The 11,998-nt window shown below is 47.9% G+C and overlaps 1 long non-coding RNA gene across 1 annotated transcript; it reads right to left on the bottom strand.

The window, feature by feature from the left end:
- Nucleotides 1–388: 388 nt before the first annotated feature.
- On the bottom strand, nucleotides 389–9,086 carry LOC135364183 (uncharacterized). Its single transcript, XR_010410944.1, has 3 exons — nucleotides 8,895–9,086; nucleotides 6,583–6,669; nucleotides 389–6,365 (listed from the first exon to the last, which is right to left on the bottom strand). It is a non-coding gene; the product is annotated as an uncharacterized LOC135364183 (long non-coding RNA).
- Nucleotides 9,087–11,998: the final 2,912 nt, after the last annotated feature.

Genomic DNA, 11,998 nt, shown 5'->3' with positions numbered 1-11,998 from the left:
GGGGAGGCAGGCTTGACCCGTGGCTGCACTAGGCGGCTCTGGAGTAAAGGTAAGTGGTGGTGGGTGTTGATTCGGTTTTCCCCTGCTCCTGCCAGCCCCCAGACTCCCATTCTAGCTGAGCTTCTCCCCAATTCCTGAGCCTCGGAAACTGAATGAGATTGTAAATGTTGTCTCGAGCTGCTTTGGGGGTGATTTGTTATGCGGCTATAAATAACCAAAGCACTCTTATGTCTGGGATCGGATGGCAGCAATGGCCCGGTGGCTGGCGGAGGGCTGAGGCCACAGCAGTACCTGGTCACGGGTCTCATCATTCGGGAGGCCAGCCCGGATTCTTCACAGGGTGGCCGTCACAGGCTCCCCAAAGCAGCAAGGGGAGCCGAGTCCCATGGTGATGCTCTGCTTGCATCACATTTGCTAACAACCCACTGGCCAAAATACCTTACAGAGCCAGCCCGGACTCGAGGGGTGAGGAAACAGGCTCCACCCCTTGACCACTGGGGAAGAATCTGAGGCCACTTTTTGCCATTACAGAATTCGAGGCTCATGTACAAGCTCCCACTGCCCTGATGCCCCTTCCCTCTCCACATCCTCACTCTTAGCCTCTGAGTCTAAATCAACAAGTTACTGAGCACCTGTTATGTGGTAGGTGGTTTCCCCATCATGGCTCTGGTTCATCCCTAACAGCAGCCCTTGCAAGGAAATCCACCTCACGGGTGAGGAATGGAGGTTCCGAGAGATCAGGTGGCCTGAAGTCATAAAGGTGGTCACTGGCAGAGCCAGGACTCCAACTCAGGTCAAGGAATTCCAAGTTTGTTATTAGTTTTACTTTTCCTATCAAGGTGCCCAGAACTTTCTATTTAACTTGTTCTTTTCAGAGACACACAGGCAGAATATGTGGAGACTGGTCCCTGGCTGGATCCTCCCCAGGAATCCCTGTTCTGGGACTGCTGGTTGGCACTGAAGGGGATCCATCTGTGGGGCAGGAGGTTTGGGCAAAACGAACAGACTCTAGGGGGCGACAAAGGCCAAGGTGCCTTCTCATTGCTGCCCCTAGTTCCTCCATTCCTGCCTTCCTTGCCTGTGTCTGTCCTCAGAGAAGAGAGAGATGCTGGCCATTAGGAAAAAAAAAATCATTCACCTTCAGGCACTAAGAAACTAGAAGAGGAGTGAGAGAGCAGGGAGGGAGGGAGAGAGGTGAGAGAGACAGAGAGAGGGAAAAGGAGAGGGAAGGAGGAGGAGAGGAGGAGGGTTTTAGTGAGGCTGTGTGACCTTGGCTAGGTCAGTTCATCTCTCTGAGCCCTATTTCCTCATCAATAAAAAAGGACCATCTTATGGATGGCATGAGAAAGTACGTGTGACTACTTTGGAAACTCTAATGTGCTGTAAAAATATCCATGAATACTGCTGATAGTGTTATAATTCTTATGCCACAGTAGGAGAACTTAAGGTTGGAAGAGTGGAGTGTCAGAACAGGTGTTAACGACACATTTAACACCTCATCTCTAACGGGCAGCTTAGGTGTCAAGAGAAAACTGGAGTTTCCTGGTAGTAAGAAGCTACCGCAGGTAAGATGCCTCATTGACCTAATTATACTTCAGGTTGGGGGAGAGTTGCCACATTACAGGTACGTAATTGAGAAAAATACCCGATAACGTACAGTTGTTCCTGCAATCACTCACTTTGTCTTCAGGGTCACAGTCCATGTCTGTGGGTATACTGGGACATCTATATCCTGTAGAAGCTCGGCAGGTCATCAGCAATTATGCAGAACATCAGAGTGCCTTTTTTTTTTTTTTTTGCATCCCATGCATATGAAATTTATTTTTTTTAAGATTAAAGTATGATCTCAAGACATATGGAAGCATATTAGTGTTTCATGTGCATTTCTGCTTTGGATAAACACAGAGTTCCCTTCGTTTCTCCATTAACTGCATTGCATATTGCTGGAGGTTAAACAGCTTTTCTTGAAAGTTAGCGAAATACTTTCGACAGATAGGTGCTTAATGTCTAAGTTATAGGACTTGATGGATCAATTTGTCACAAAGACCCACCTCACACCACGCGGAAAATTCTCTGACCTCTTCAGGAAGACTGGGCAATTTTTACTGCCAGTGACAGCCCTGACTGGTGTGTGGCAGGTCATCTCCTCCACAAATGCTAACTTTTTTCGTGCATCACAATGAAATCTTTTTGAAGACATTTACAGCAGTAATTAGGGATCCAAATTTAAGTTAACAACCGAGTCTGTGCTATTATTGTAAAACACACACCTGAAGTCTCATTGCTTAAATGTGACAACTCTTGACAACTTGTTCCTCTTCTTGGAGGCTTGCCCATTCTTGTAAAATACATTCTGAACTCAGAAATTCTAAACCGTAAAGAACAAATCTAGGAAATGCTAGTGACCAAGAACAATGGAAATGGCCTGGTGTAGCTTACTGATAAGAGAGAGAAAACCAAATGTTTTGAACAGGCCTTGATTCTACCTAATATATTAAAACAATTCAAAATTGATACTTGGGATACTTTTGCCACATGTGAACGCATGAAGTGCTATGCCTGCAATGCTTGTTGCTGCCACTAGGCGGTGGTAGTGTCTCCAATGGCCCAAGAGTCTGAGCTTTCTCCTTGTGATCTATTAAGTGTCAGAGACTGACACACTGTATCTAGCCAATCAATTACTGCTCTCCTCACCCACTAAAATAAGTCTGCTTTGAGCCATGATTCTGGCACTTAACTAGTTGTGAGCTCTTGGGTAAGTTAGCTTTCTCATCTGAGGAGAGGGCGATAAAGTGTCTTCTAGTACTTAGGCATTTTCTATTTGTAGAACACTTCCCACCTCACCTACTGTAGTTTGGCTATGTACGTCCAGTGCCTACTCACTCTGGCGTGAGGTCAACGTTCACAGCTCTGCTATGAGCTGTGGAGGGCAGAGAGCACGGTTTATACTGGACCAACCCCTTACACTGGTACATTTATCAACCCATACTTCCCCAGTAGCAATAGCTACTATTTATTGAGCATGTACCCATCTCAATACCAGTTGTTTTAATCCTCATGGCAACCCTATAAGATCAGTATCATTTTTATGCCCATTTTACAGAGGAGGAAATCCCCAGGGTTGTGAGAAAATTAAATGAGTTAATGCGTAAAACGTGCTTAGCACTGTGCCTAGGACATAGCAAGTGCTCCTTATTTACGGTGCTTATTATCCACAGAAGAGGGGAGACAGGCCGGTAAACTGAGAAGTATAAAGCAGCAAAGCACAAGGGCTAGAGAAGCACACAGGAGGGGACAATGAACTCTTCTTTGTGAGGGATCCAGGCAGGCTTTGCAGAGGAGGCAACATGCAAGCTGGATAATAAAGGACAAGTAGTGATGGCAGAGTTGTTGCTTGTTTTTCTAGTTTGGTTCTTCTCTCTTTTTTTTGTTTTCTGAGAGAGAGAGCGAGCATTCTTGTGCACGAATGGGTGGGAGGGGCAGTGTGGAGCCCAACATGGGGCTTGATCTCAGGACCCTGAGATCATGACCTGAGCCAAAATCAAGAGTTGGATGCTTAACTGATTGAGCCACCCTGGTGCCCCACTTCTCTTCTTCCTTTTAATAACAGGAACAGCCTTCCCAGATTTAGCAGGACACATGGCCACCTAGCTAGAGATGATAATTTCCATGTTTCCTTGCAGCCAATGAAGCAATGGGACTGGGTTTCTACTTCGTAATGTGAGTGGAAGAGAAATTGCTTGCCGCAGCTTCCTGTGGTTGGAATGTGGATATAGTGTGGGTGAACTCGTTTGGTCATGAGGGATGGCAGAGCAACAAAATACAGAGAGAAACTCACCAAGAAAAAAGAGAGTGAATGAAAGTAAGTATAATCAGAAATGAAAGATGTTATAACTGGTACCACAGAAACACAAAGGATCATAAGAGACTACTATGAACAATTATACACCAACAAATTTGACAACCTAGAGGAAACTGATAAATTCCTAGAAACATACAACCTACCAAGACTGAATCGTGAAGAGAGAGAAAATCTGAACAGACTGATTACTAGTAAGAATGAATCTGTAACCAAAACCTCCCAATAAACCAAACTCCAGGACCAGATGGCTTCAATGGTCAGTTCTACCAAACATTCAAAGAAGAATTAATACTAATCATTTTCAAACTCTTCCAAAAAATACAAAGGAGGAAATGCTTCCAAACTTATTTTACAAGGCCAGTATTACCCAGATATCAAAACCAGAAGGATGCCCCCAAGAAAAGAAAATTAGAGGCCAATATCCCTGATGAACATAGGTGCAAAAATCCTCAACAACATTTATTTGCAAACCAAATTCAGGACATTAAAAAGATCATATACCATGCTCAGGAGGATTTATTCTAGGGATGCAAGGATGGTTCAACATCCACAAATCAATGTGATATACCACATTAACAAAATGAATGATAAAAATCATATCACCATCTGAGTAGATGCAGAAAAAGTATTTGACAAAATTCAACATCTATTTATGATAAAAAATTTTAACAAAAGGGGGTATAGAGGAAACATAACTCAAGATGATAAAGGCCATATATGAGAAGCTCATAGCTAACATCATATTTGGTGGTGAAAAGCTGAAAGCTTTTCCTCTAAGGTCAGAAGGTACAAACTTCCAATTATAAAATAAATAAATCAGAGAGATATAAGGGATAGCATGGTGGCTATAGTTCATACTGTATTGCATATTTGAAAGTTGCTAAGAGGGTAGATCTTAAAAGTTCTCATCACAAGAAAAAAAGTCATAACTATGGATGGTGACAGATGTTAACTAGATTTATTGTAGCGATCGTTTTGCAATATATATAAATATTGAATCATTATGTTGCACACCTGAAACTAATAGAATGTTATATGTCACTTATAACTCAAGATGTGTGCAACTGATGAATCACTGAACTCTACCTCTGAATTTAGTAATACACCGTGTTGATGAATTGAATTTAAATTAAAAAAACTACTCAATTAAGAAATAAGATTTCTGTGAAGTAAAAGTCACCAAAGAAAATTAAAAAAAAGAAAAAAAGAAGGAACCTGGGTCCCCGGACGATCTTGGGGAGCACAGCTATCCCATTCACCTTGGACGACATGCCTGTGTCCAAACCATTACAGGAGAGAGACAGAAACTGCTGTCCTATTTGAGCCACTATATTGTTGGCTTTCTTATCTGAAGCCTCTTACTTAGTCTGAAGACTAAAGAGTACAGTAGGCAAAGAATAAGGAATACTTGTAGGGCAGAAGATGATCATGTCCAAAGACACGAAATGTGAAAGAAGTTAGAAAGTTTTAGGAAAATATCTCACAGGATATTTTTGAGGGCCAAATGAGAGAAATGTATGTAAAGTACTTAGTACGGTACCTGAAATGAAAGTCACTTTTTTTTTTTTTTGTCTGAGGTAAATGTCTTTTCAGGGCGTCATCTATAAAATGAGGATAATGTCACCTGTATGATAGAAACAGAGGTTTGGAACTTTCTGTTCTAAGACAGTATGAATAACTTGGGGGAAATTCTATTGGGAGCAAGATTTAAAAGAGAAATAATTACCAAGAAATTACTGCGTACTCTGCCTTCCATTGATTTAAATAATTTAACTTAACAAAATCTCTGGGGCTCTTCCATTACTCAGCTCTAGCTAACACTTGTCCTGCTCAGTGGGCCCTACAAAGTATTAGTAGTCCCTTGAAGGAGCTGTGTATATTCAGGGCTCCATACTCTTTATAAGTGGGTTTTTCAGTGCTTTCTCCTCCAAGATAACTCCTTGTATTCCCCCTGCGAGACTCTGTGCCAACATCGTGTTTGCTGAGACCTTCTGGGCAGATCTGCCTGATTCTCTGTGTGTGACAGGCATCTCCAGCAAGCTGTATATTCCCTCCTATTACGGGTTCAGGCATCCGTTTTCCCTGCTAGGTTGTGAGCTCCTCCAGGGCAGGGAGCATGAGCGGTTCACGTTTGCTGCCCCAGCACCCCACCAGAGTAGGAGCTCGGTTCACCTTCGCTGAGTCAACAAGGTGTTTTGGGGCAAATACGCAAAATCAGCCGGGGCATGGGTAGATTTTAGGGATGTTAGAACGCCAGATGTAAGAAAAGAACATTGCTTCTCATTCATACATCAGTGCCTGAGCTTTGTCATTTAGGTGGCCTTAGTTCTTCTTTTGGCTTTCTGAAAATGCTCTTCTGTAGTGGTGGGAGGTCGGGAGGAGTGGCACCACACGGGCTTGGTACTCAGACCTAGCTTCTCACCGCAGCTCTGTACCAACTTGCTGGAGAAACTTGCTGAGATGGAGCGGCCAGCCTTTCTCCTCTGGGGCTCAGTTTCCTCAGCTGTAAAATGAGGAAAAAAATCCTGTCTCCTGACAGTGTTGGGAGGATCAAATTCATGTGTAAAGAGAAGTTCCTAGGCTTTTGTAGAAATGTGAGTGCTATTAGTTGTGTTCCTTAAGCTGTCCGCCCCCCGCCCCCATCCCGGTCTCCTCCTTATGAGTTTCAGATTGTGTGGTGATCAACAGTGTGGCGTTTTGGATCGAACGCTCTGGGTTACCTGCCACTCACTAGCTGTTGACCTTGGACAAGTCGGTTCACTTCTCTGTGGTCCAGCTTCCTCATCTGCAAAATGGTGAGCACTGACCTTAAGGGATTTTTGTAAAGATTAAGTAAACATGATGTATAAGTATATATCTGTATATTATTGTATTATTTTCTTTATATTTCTAATACTTAATAGAATAGTATATTATAGGGCACCTGGGTGGCTCAGTTGGTTAAGCATCTCTCTTTGGCTCAGGTCATGATCCTGGGGTCCTGGGGTTGAGCCCCGTATCAGGCTCCCTGCTCAGCGGGGAGTCAACTTCTCTCTCTGCCCCTCCCCCCTGTTCGTGTTCTCACTCTCTGTCAAATAAATAAATAAAATCTTAAAGAAAGAATAGTATATTATATATTCCATTCTACATTCTATTCTTACTACCTTATCTATAGTGTATTACATTATAGACAATAATATCATCATATATAGGATATATTTATATACAAATACAACTTATAGTAGTATCTGGCATGCGGTGAGCACTGCGTAAGTATTTGTCAGTGTTTCTCTCTCTCCTGGTGGAGGGAGGTAGGTAGCAGGAGAGCAGCAGGCATCTGAGGAGATCAGAAGAGGGGGCTTGACAGAGGGTGAGGCCCCGTGGGAGAGAGGGGGCACCAAGGGCACACTCTCCTGGCAGATCTTAACTTGGGAATCTCTGCATGCTGGATTCACAAGGTACGTGCTGCTAAAATTAATGAAAGAACCCAGGTTTGCAAATGACCTTCTTTTAAGAAACTCGGTGTAATTCTAGATCACCTCTCTAAAATACTGCTCTCCAACTCCCTTGCCTTTTGCAATGCTTGCTAGGGCGTCAGGAATAGGCATGGGGCCCCGAGTGTGCACCAGGAGTTATGCAGGCCTTGCAGGCCAGGTTATCTGCTGCAGCACCCCCCCTCCCCCTCCTCCCCCTCCTGAGCAGTGAACCATTGCTTGTTTGTATTGAGGTAGTAATATGGCTGAGAACTCCTGGAATGGATAATGCAAATCCCCAGATAATCCCAAATTCCATATTAGCCAGTAATTTTCACTTCCCTCTCTGCAGCTGAGTCTCTCCCAGAGCTTCCTGATGGGGGTCCGATTACCTGGCTGGCCTTTTCCACACAGGGACATTAGCACGTACATTCCTTGGCACCAGGTGGGTACTTGGGAATCACTTGTTTTTTTTTTTTTTTTTTAAGATTTTATTTATTTATTTGACAGAGAGAGACACAGCGAGAGAGGGAACACAAGCGGGGGAGTGGGGGAGGGAGAAGCAGGCTTCCCACTGAGCAGGGAGCCGGATGCGGGGCGATCCCAGGACCCTGGGACCATGACCTGAGCTGAAGGTGGACGCTTAACAACTGAGCCACCCAGGTGCCCCACTGTTGAGTGACTGACAGGATAGCTTCATTGTGGCACTGACGAACCAGGGCTGTCACAGGAGAGGGCTTACCACGGGCTGTGGCTGCATGAGCCCATTTCATCTGCACCATAACTTAAGGAGATGGGGATTGTTATCCCCATTGCACAGATGGGGAAACTGATTCTCAGAGGGGCGAAATAGCCTAGCCAAGGCAGTGGCAGAGTCAGAAAATTGGGCAAAGGTGGGAAAACATGTGGGCCAGTTAGAGGGGGCAGAGGACCTCAGAGATGTAGAGTCAGATGTAAAGAACCCACACAATAGGGCAGGAACTCTGCCATTCAGACATCAGCAAAGGAAAGGAAGAGGCCGTGTGGCAGAGTGGAAACTGTCTAGTTTAGGAAACAGGAGGCCTGGCTGCCCTCCAGTCTTGCGGGGACTGGTCTGTGTGACCCTCCCTAAGTCTCTCTCCCTCTCTGCGTCTTAGTTTTGGCCACTCTCTTCCCAGGCTTCTAGGAACTTGAGTCCTCTCAGTTTCGCTCGGGTCACTCTGAGATTCCCAGGTCCCCATGGGCCTGGCTCTCTCAGGGGCCCCAGTGACGCCTCTGCTACTTTCCCTAACCCAGAGGTGGCACTGGGGGAGGGGGGAAGGGCACTGTCCTTCCTCTTCCTCTGTATTCCTCCTCCCGGCCCCCTCCCCTCTCTCGTCCTCGTCCGCCCCTTCCTCCGAGCCTCTTCTTCCGAGCCTCTTCCCCAATCCTCCCCGCTCCCCACCCCTCCCCCAGCGGCCGGGGCGCGGGCCGGGCGCGCGCTGGGTGGTCCGGCGGCCGGGGGCGGGCGGTAGCCTGCAGGCGTAATTGGCATGCACGCCGTTGTAGCTGAGACCGCTTAATAAAGCATTACATATCTCACCGCTTCCATATTTCATTACCTCACGCGGAGCCCGTGAGAGGGCCCTAATGGGAGTCAGCTGTGTTTTTACTTTCTGTTGTCGGCCGGGACGGGTTTCTCTGCGCATTCTTTGAAATGAAATAATGTGATGCACGCCGCGATAAGGGCCGGCCCGTAATGAGGCCCAGGCCGCGGGGCGGCTGCTATTGCTCCAGGTGTCGCGTATTTGGGCTCCGAGGACGGCGAGGAGGAGGGGGCGGCGCCGAGGAGGAAGGGGAGGGGAAGACGCGTGGGGAGGAGGGGGAGGGGGGTAGGAGGGGCAGGAGGGGGGAGGAGGGCGGAGGAGGGGAGGAGGAGTGGAGGGAGGGGGTGGGGCCCTCCTCCTAGGAGCGGGGGCGGGGGTGGGCGGAAACCGGGGAAGGAGGAGGTGACAGCGGGATGCGGCAGAAGAAGACAGATTCGGCGAGAGGCAGGGACAGTGTCTGGCTGGAAAGCCAGCCGCCAGGGGTTCAAATACTGCCTCAGCCCTGACTGTCCCTGGAATCCCTTTGCCCCCTAATACTCAAAGGGTTGCTGTGCTGAAACAAATGAAGGGGATTTGTAAATAGGAAAGGGCAGCATCCCACGCATGGAAAAAATGGAATCATTTATCGTGACAAAGGAACCGATGCCCTTTGAGCACCCCCTCTGGGCATGGCACCTGCCAACAATTTCAGCAGCCTTGCTTACTAAGCTCTGTTACCTGCCCTTTACAGAGGAGGAGACTGAGGGTCAGAGAGGTGGCAGAGTGGCTCCAATGCACACAGTAAGAGGCTGAGAACAGCCTTCGTCATAGAACCAGATGGAGACAGGAAGACATGGGGAAAGAGAGAAAGTTGGGCCACTGCCATCTGATTTGTCTACCCCCGGCTCCCCGCCACCCCTCCGGCCCCCCAAATTGGGCTTTCTTCTCCATCCTGTGTTTTATAGGCTTCCTTGCTTGGGCCTGAGGATTTGTCTTCCTATTGGGATGAAGTGGAGGGTGGGCAGGCTTATGGGGGCGGGCAGTGGTATGGGACCTTGTAGGTGGAGCAGGCTGGTGGGCTGGGAGGGGTGGGGCCCCGGAAGCCCCCTGTTCTGAGTACTCTCTGTTCAAAATTCTGTAGCCACAGCCCCTTGAAGTAAAGGTGGCTCTTTGTAATTCAGCCAGCCAGACCAAAAATCATCTCTGCTTCTGTGTCCCCTCTGTCTCCATCCCTCTTTTCTCTTCCAAAAAATAAAGTCTCTTCGAGGAGTCTTGTATCTCCTTAGGGTCTCTCCTATCCACGTACTCTCACCGCCACATCCCACCCCTGCATGGCCCTGGGGCAAGCTTCCAGGCTTGCTTCTAACCCCTCAGGATTCTTCTGAAAATGCCCACCCAACTCGGCTGCTTGGTTCGGGGCTCTCTGTAGCTCTCAGGAGTGTCCAGCTTCCTAGACATGCTGCCCAGGCCTTCCCTGCCAGGACTCAGGGACCTGCCCCACCTCCCCAGCTCCATCTCTGTTACACTCCAGCACAGACCCTAACAAACTAGGCGGCTCATCTTTCCCCAAGGTCATCATCAGTGATATCTCTGAGCCACTTGTTCATCCCGCTCCTTCCGCTTGAAGTGCTCTTCCCATGTGGACCCACCTTCAGAGTCCTGCTCAATCTCCGCGCCTCAGCACAATGACTGGGCGTCCCAGGAAGGCTTCTCTCCAAGCACTCCTGTGCCCCCATTTCCAAGCTGGATATGCACTCTTCCTTCTCTGAGCCCCAGTTTCTCCATTTGTCTGATGGGCGGTAGGGGGCTGATTTCTGGGCCACACCATCTCGTGACTTGACCCGACTGGGTGTTAATTTCTTCCTGAAGTAGAAACAGATAGTTTGAGATTGTCGCGGGGTTGGATGATAACTGTACTGCGTGTGCCCCCCACGTGCCAGGCATGGGACTGGCACCGCATGTGCACTGTATACGTGCACGGCTCAGGGCGAGGGGGCAGTAAACGGAGAAGCTGGGGTTTGAAGCCAAGTCACCCCAATCCCCGAGCCTGTGCATGTGCGTGTGTTTGTGTGCATGTGTGCACATGGGCACGTGTGTGTGTCTGTGTGTGTACGTGTAAAATAATGGCACACAATGTCGGTGGAGCCCTTTACCCTTCTCAAAACTCTTTCACCTCCAGGAGCCCTTTGAGGCAGGTTAGGACGAGGTGACAGGGATGTAAGGACACAGATGGGCCGCTGCCTGCCTGTGGACACTGGCTCATCCTTTAAGACCTGGGTCAGATCTCGCCTCTCCACAGAAGCTGGCTGGAATCTCTGCTCAGAACCCCCTTTTTTCCGTCCCTGTTCCATGCATTGTGCACATCTCTCAGGCCCGGCTTGCAGTCTGTCGCTCTGAGATCCCTGTTCGGAAGACCATGAGCCCCTGAGGGTGGGGCCGAGCCCCACTCTTGGTCAAGAGAGAGCTAGGTGGGCCCAGGGGCGTAGGATGTGCTTGTGAATGACCGGCCAGGCAGGGCAAGTTCTGAGGATCACTGGAGATGTACGCAAGTCCCCACTCACAGAAAAAGTGCAATAAATGGCAGCTCCTAATATTGTCACGATTTAGCACTAAGCTCTTGCTTTGGGCCAGGTTTGATGTTGCAATCCGTCTTTTATTGAATTCTCACAACATCTTTATATGAGATTGATGTTACAACCCCATTTTACCCATGAGAACACTGAGGCTAAGGACAGCTAAATAACTTAGCTGAGATGACAGAGCTCATCAGTGGCAGAGCCAGGGCCCAAATCCAGTTGCATGCGCCTTAGAGGCCCGTCGCTTCCGCACGCATCACACAGATCAGATTCCTGGCTGCTTGTGTTCCCTGGGCCTGTCAAGCAGGGTTCCTCTATTGATTAACATGCAAATGATTTTTTGAGAGAGGGCTTAAGTGTAGTTTGGTCCCAGCCAGCCACAGCTGAGATCTGCAACCCAAGCCCCAGCCCTTGCCAACCCGCTCTATCAGGTTTTCATCTCTAGAGTGATTGACGGGTATTTTTTTCCCTCCCTGACCCAGAACGCCAGGCCTCCAATACTACTGAAATGTTTGCACAATCTTGAAGCATTTATTTAAAAGTTGCTTTTCCCCAAAGGGCCCG

The sequence above is a fragment of the Mirounga angustirostris genome, unplaced genomic scaffold (genome assembly GCF_029215605.1).
Source record: "Mirounga angustirostris isolate CCGP_5_RB_7025 unplaced genomic scaffold, mMirAng1.0.hap1 SCAF_4, whole genome shotgun sequence".
Classification (NCBI taxonomy): Eukaryota; Metazoa; Chordata; class Mammalia; order Carnivora; family Phocidae; genus Mirounga; species Mirounga angustirostris.
Note: the sequence above shows the minus strand (reverse complement) of the source record. Positions and strands in the feature narration are given on the sequence as shown.